The sequence below is a fragment of the Simochromis diagramma genome, unplaced genomic scaffold, assembly GCF_900408965.1.
Source record: "Simochromis diagramma unplaced genomic scaffold, fSimDia1.1 OVJJ01000753.1, whole genome shotgun sequence".
Classification (NCBI taxonomy): Eukaryota; Metazoa; Chordata; class Actinopteri; order Cichliformes; family Cichlidae; genus Simochromis; species Simochromis diagramma.
This window is the reverse complement of record NW_024387523.1, coordinates 11,817,182-11,823,181: the sequence shown is the minus strand read 5'-3', so window position 1 is coordinate 11,823,181 and position 6,000 is coordinate 11,817,182. Positions and strand designations below refer to the sequence as shown.

General features: G+C 38.6%; 1 protein-coding gene across 2 annotated transcripts in view; it reads left to right on the top strand.

Annotated features, from left to right (window-relative positions):
- LOC120727198 overlaps positions 1-6,000 on the top strand; it is a 63,528-nt gene that overhangs the window by 44,805 nt on the left and 12,723 nt on the right. The gene's annotated exons all lie outside the window — the stretch shown is intronic.

The following is a 6,000-nucleotide window of genomic DNA, read 5'->3' as shown; positions in this document are numbered from 1 at the left end:
AGCAACACTATGCCCATTGTGCAAGTTTTGTGTTCTGTTGATTATTATTAAACCAGGTTTTTTTTTTTTTTTTTGGTTTTTTTTGTTTTTTTTTTTTTTTTTCAGGTTCTTTCATTAAACAAAAGAACAATGATCTGTTCAGGAATGAGCATGTTAACAGAACTATATTAAATGACCTTTTTTGGGGGGAGGAGGGGTCAGAAAGGAGGCAGTGGCTCCATACAGGGAGTGCAGAATTATTAGGCAAGTTGTATTTTTGAGGAATAATTTTATTATTGAACAACAAACCATGTTCTCAATGAACCCAAAAAACTCATTAATATCAAAGCTGAATGTTTTGGAAGTATTGTTAGTTTGTTTTTAGTTTTAGCTATTTTAGGGGGATATCTGTGTGTGCAGGTGACTATTACTGTGCATAATTATTAGGCAACTTAACAAAAACAAATATATACCCATTTCAATTATTTATTTTTACCAGTGAAACCAATATAACATCTCCACATTCACAAATATACATTTCTGACATTCAAAAACAAAACCAAAAACAAATCAGCGACCAATATAGCCACCTTTCTTTGCAAGGACACTCAAAAGCCTGCCATCCATGGATTCTGTCAGTGTTTTGATCTGTTCACCATCAACATTGCGTGCAGCAGCAAACCACAGCCTCCCAGACACTGTTCAGAGAGGTGTACTGTTTTTCCCTCCTTGTAAATCTCACATTTGATGATGGACCACAGGTTCTCAATGGGGTTCAGATCAGGTGAACAAGGTGGCCATGTCATTAGTTTTTCTTCTTTTATACCCTTTCTTGCCAGCCACGCTGTGGAGTACTTGGACGCGTGTGATGGAGCATTGTCCTGCATGAAAATCATGTTTTTCTTGAAGGATGCAGACTTCTTCCTGTACCACTGCTTGAAGAAGGTGTCTTCCAGAAACTGGCAGTAGGACTGGGAGTTGAGCTTGACTCCATCCTCAACCTGAAAAGGCCCCACAAGCTCATCTTTGATGATACCAGCCCAAACCAGTACTCCACCTCCACCTTGCTGGCGTCTGAGTCGGACTGGAGCTCTCTGCCCTTTACCGATCCAGCCACGGGCCCATCCATCTGGCCCATCAAGACTCACTCTCATTTCATCAGTCCATAAAACCTTAGAAAAACCAGTCTTGAGATATTTCTTGGCCCAGTCTTGACGTTTCAGCTTGTGTGTCTTGTTCAGTGGTGGTCGTCTTTCAGCCTTTCTTACCTTGGCCATGTCTCTGAGTATTGCACAGCCTTGTGCTTTTGGGCACTCCAGGTGATGTTGCAGCTCTGAAATATGGCCAAACTGGTGGCAAGTGGCATCTTGGCAGCTGCACGCTTGACTTTTCTCAGTTCATGGGCAGTTATTTTGCGCCTTGGTTTTTCCACACGCTTCTTGCGACCCCTGTTGACTATTTTGAATGAAACGCTTGATTGTTCGATGATCACGCTTCAGAAGCTTTGCAATTTTGAGACTGCTGCATCCCTCTGCAAGATATCTCACTATTTTTGACTTTTCTGAGCCTGTCAAGTCCTTCTTTTGACCCATTTTGCCAAAGGAAAGGAAGTTGCCTAATAATTATGCACACCTGATCTAGGGTGTTGATGTCATTAGACCACACCCCTTCTCATTACAGAGATGCACATCACCTAATATGCTTAATTGGTAGTAGGCTTTCGAGCAAATACAGCTTGGAGTAAGACAACATGCATGAAGAGGATGATGTGGACAAAATACTCATTTGCCTAATAATTCTGCACTCCCTGTAGTGTAGTGGTTAACACATAAGATCCTTGGTTGTCCATCCCAGTCAGGAAGACCATCTGGTGTGCAAAATCAAAATTTGCAGATCCATCTCCAGACAATAAAAAAGACTTCAAATTTTTTTTTTTTTTTTTTTTTTTTTTAAATTATTTATTCACAGATGGGTCTGAACCAGAACCATATATTGAGCATGCAAACGTGCCAAAGCTGGAAGTTCTTTATATGGCCGTCAGTATGTGTGTTCAGGGCTGTGCCTATGCTGTGTGTCTGTGTGCTCATGTCTGTATGAAGTTGTATGTGTACATAGGGATGTGTTTAGCTAGTGTAGTAGGTGAAAGGGAAAAATCATCAAGAAAATGGTGTGGAATTAAATTAGGAAAGGCACAAAAGTATTCATGTGAGTTCTCAGTTATGTCGAAGTGGAAAACCAAACTTCCAAAACATTTGTTCTCAGACTTGAAAAATGAGACGTGTCGTTGTCGAGATTCCAAGTTAGAGATAAAAGACTGATTTGAGCAAGACCATATCTGTAAAACTGGGGGGAAAAAAAATGATTTGGGCTTGACCAAAAATGAGTACTCCTTATATGGAGATTACAAAACTTGTGTTTTAACCTAAGACTCAAGAAGGAGATTTTATGAACTGAAACATGATGAAAACTGTGCCAATAAGACCTGAATATAATGGGGGCGACAAAGCAGGAGTGTTTATTTGTACACTGGGGTGGGCACGGAAGAGTTCATTTCTGTAAGAGACTTTTTTTTTTTTGGGGGTAAAAGAACACTTTTGCCAAAGCGCCCACTCAAAGTTTGCCACAAACTACCTGAATATTTCACAGAGCATGAGAAGCAAAAAAAAACAAAACAGTATTTGGCCAAAGTGGGAAACGTGCATCAAGGATTGCTACAGATGTGCATAGCTTTGGCAGTTCTTAATGAAAACCTTTTCTGCTCAGGATCTCGGCCTGAGCAGTTAAATGCTTCAGCAAAAAAAACTTGCCATAGAGAATCGGGCAAACCGAACAAAGGTGTGCCAAATTTGGTTAGATCGATGCTGCCAGATAAATTTTACTCAAGTATAAAGTGAATAAGTACTTGAATAAATATGTAAATTTCACATTGGGGTTTAAAATTTTGTAAATCATGCAAAATACACCAAACAGTTGTGGAGTATGAGTGTCCTCCTACATAAGTATGTAATTCAACGCTTATAGAAAAGAGGTGCTTTTAGCTCCTCCGTGGGAGTGGGGTGGATCCATATTTGATTTGGTATGCTGGGTACCCATCCTGACACACCCTCCCATTCATCTGAGCTTGGCGCTCATGGCCCACACAGGCTGGGTTTGTTTGTATCTCTGCTCAGTCTCACCCCTGGGGTGACCTTTCGTGCATAAGGCGACTTGCTAACCCCTACATGTTCACATTGCACTGTTGCTAGTGATTCATGGTTAACATCCTGTTTTTGTGTGCCGATGTTGGTCTGTGGTAACTTTGAGCAATACTTTTTTTTTTTTTTTTAATTAATTATTTTTTTTATATTAACTGAGTTGCTAAGCTGTACTTGGCTATAGTGATTGAATACAGGAAGAGACCAGAGATGCTGAGCAGTCCGTTCTAATATCAAAAATAGTGCACATGGTGTGTCAGCGGTCCCCAACCCCCGGGCCGGTCCGTGAGTCATTTGGGACCGGGCCGCGAGAGTTGAGACTGGGGTGTGAAATGTATGGTTTTCAGGGTTTTTATCGTGTGGTGTTCTTTTTTTTTTTTTTTTTTTTTTTTTTAAGCGTTATTTCGTTAACTCTGTTTTCCTGGGTCTTTTCACGTTGTTGTGAATAAGTCTTCTTTTTTCGGTACCGTACTAAGTTTTATTTTGTTGCATTTATCCGCGACTCCTTAAAGGACGGTCCGTCAGGCACAAACCGGTCCGTGGCGCAAAAAAGGTTGGGGACCGCTGGTCTATTAGAAGCAAACAAGTGGGGGCTTTTGTGTACCCTGCTGCTGTGCCTGCACACTTTTATTTTTGTTTTATATTTGCCAGACATTCGGTGCTTGTTGATGAGGGAAACGTAATACATTTTTTTTTTTTTTTTTTTTAAATTTATTTATTATTTTAAAAGATGAATCTGAAACTTGAACATGTAGAAATGTTTACGTGTTTGATAAAAATTCTGTATGCACCCTGTAGTGAACATCTGCTATTTGGGGGGGGATTAAACAAAAAAACAAGATTTAAAATTTTTTGTTTTGACTGCAGTACTGGAGGGACTTGAACAACAGCACAAGGTCTTGAAGAATGAAGGTTAGTGATAAGTTGTTTTGATTTTTGTTTTTTAAATGAAACTTTTTTTCTTTAAATAATGATTTTTGGTTTGTTTTGTTTATGCCTCTGCAGTTCCACCTTGTCAAACATATAGCAAACTCCAAGGAAATGAATCATTCCTCTACTTGGTAAGTACTACTAGAATAAGACTGTCAGGTCTCTATTAAAAATATTCTTCTTATGACTCAGAAGAGAGTGAATATCACCAATTCTGTATCCCACTGCAATGATGCTGGGTGAGTTGAAGGAAGGAGATGATAAAGAGAGTAATTCCAAGAAAGTCTGAGATATTTATTTCACACACAGGCTGACATCTCCCCTTCTACAGTGCAACAAAAGATTTCCTCGCTCCCCTCCATACTATATTCATAGTGATCCGCACACGTGTTTGCCCTAAAGAGGGGATCTGATGGCGTCTGTCTCCCCCCAAACATGCTGGCACTATACAGAAAACAGCTAAAAAAATAAAATAATTTGAGACTTGGGTTTGGTTAATGTTTTGTTTTTGTGCTTGGGTATTTTGTTCTGAAGCCCTTTGGGATGTTATCTCTAAAGGTGCTATAGAAATAAATTTTTACTCAGATTGTAACTGCTGTTTCATTCTTCCTTTTAATCTCTTCATTGCAGGCATCGAGTTCGTCGTGATGTATGATTTATATGTCAAAGACCCAATTCCCCAGAAGCACATTTCTGTGTTTGCTCTGTGAGAGGAGGCTGTCAGAGCACGAATGCTATCGACCATGCATTCAGCCGTGAACATGTGGCAAAATTCCTGGTGAATATCTTCTTTTATTTTGAATATCCAAGTTCTCTTTTTTTGCAAAAATCCCAAGTAGATCAGCAGTTTCTGAAATACTCAGAACAGCCCATCTGGCAGTGGCACCAGTAAACCAACTTTAATCACTTTCCTTCTCCATTCACATGCTTCTGAACTTCAGCAGGCCCACTTACCTATATCTGCATGCATCGATGCATGAATACTGATTTGGATATTGGATACAAAGGAGTAAAGTGTGTACCGTGGAAGAGTGACTTGTTTATTTTTGGTAAACTCTAAATTTAAACAGGAGGAAACTTAGGACCCCTGGGGGAAGTATTGACTCCATGTCAACTTAATTTAATCACTTAGGTTTTATTTCTATTTAATTTCTATTTAACACTTAAACAACTGCCAAAAAGACACCACTAACAGATAATTTATTTAAATAAGTGCAAGCAGCAGTTTGTTTGTTTTTGTTTTTTCTTTTCCAGGTGAGTGTACAATAATCTTTAGTTTAATTTGTTAGCTACCAGGCATATTAGCCACAGTAACATTATCCTGTTAAGCTAGTCAGTAGTTATTAATTAAACAGATGGACAAGAACGTGATTATGTAATTATGAAGCTTCTAGGTAAAACGAGATGGTCTAAATGTCGGCTCTTTTGTTCCATAGCTAAAATTAGCTGTGCAAATGTTGGTTGTGATAGCTTGTGATAGTGATAGCAAAAGCTATTAGCAAACTAAATTAATGCTAGCTAATGATACTTGATACTGCTGTAGGATTTAAAAAGACAATGGGACAGCTCTGTATCGAGTTACTGGTTTCAGTAAATTCAATAAAATTAGGGTAAAAGTAATTTTAATATTTTCTAAAAAAAAAATTAATTCTGCATTACATTTATTTTTTAACTTGTAAACATTGTTTCCGCTGATAAAATGTCATTACTAAGTCAATCTTCAGAACAGGTGGTGGTCGCCACCCGCCCCACTTTTTTTTGGGCTTTTGTTTTAAATGGCTTTAAAATGTGGACTATTTTAAAGTCATCCCAAAAATGTTTTGATGGTCAATCTTAGCAGAGTTTGAGATTTGGAAACCCCAAACTTTGAGGTAGAGAACTGATAATTTGTTTAAAC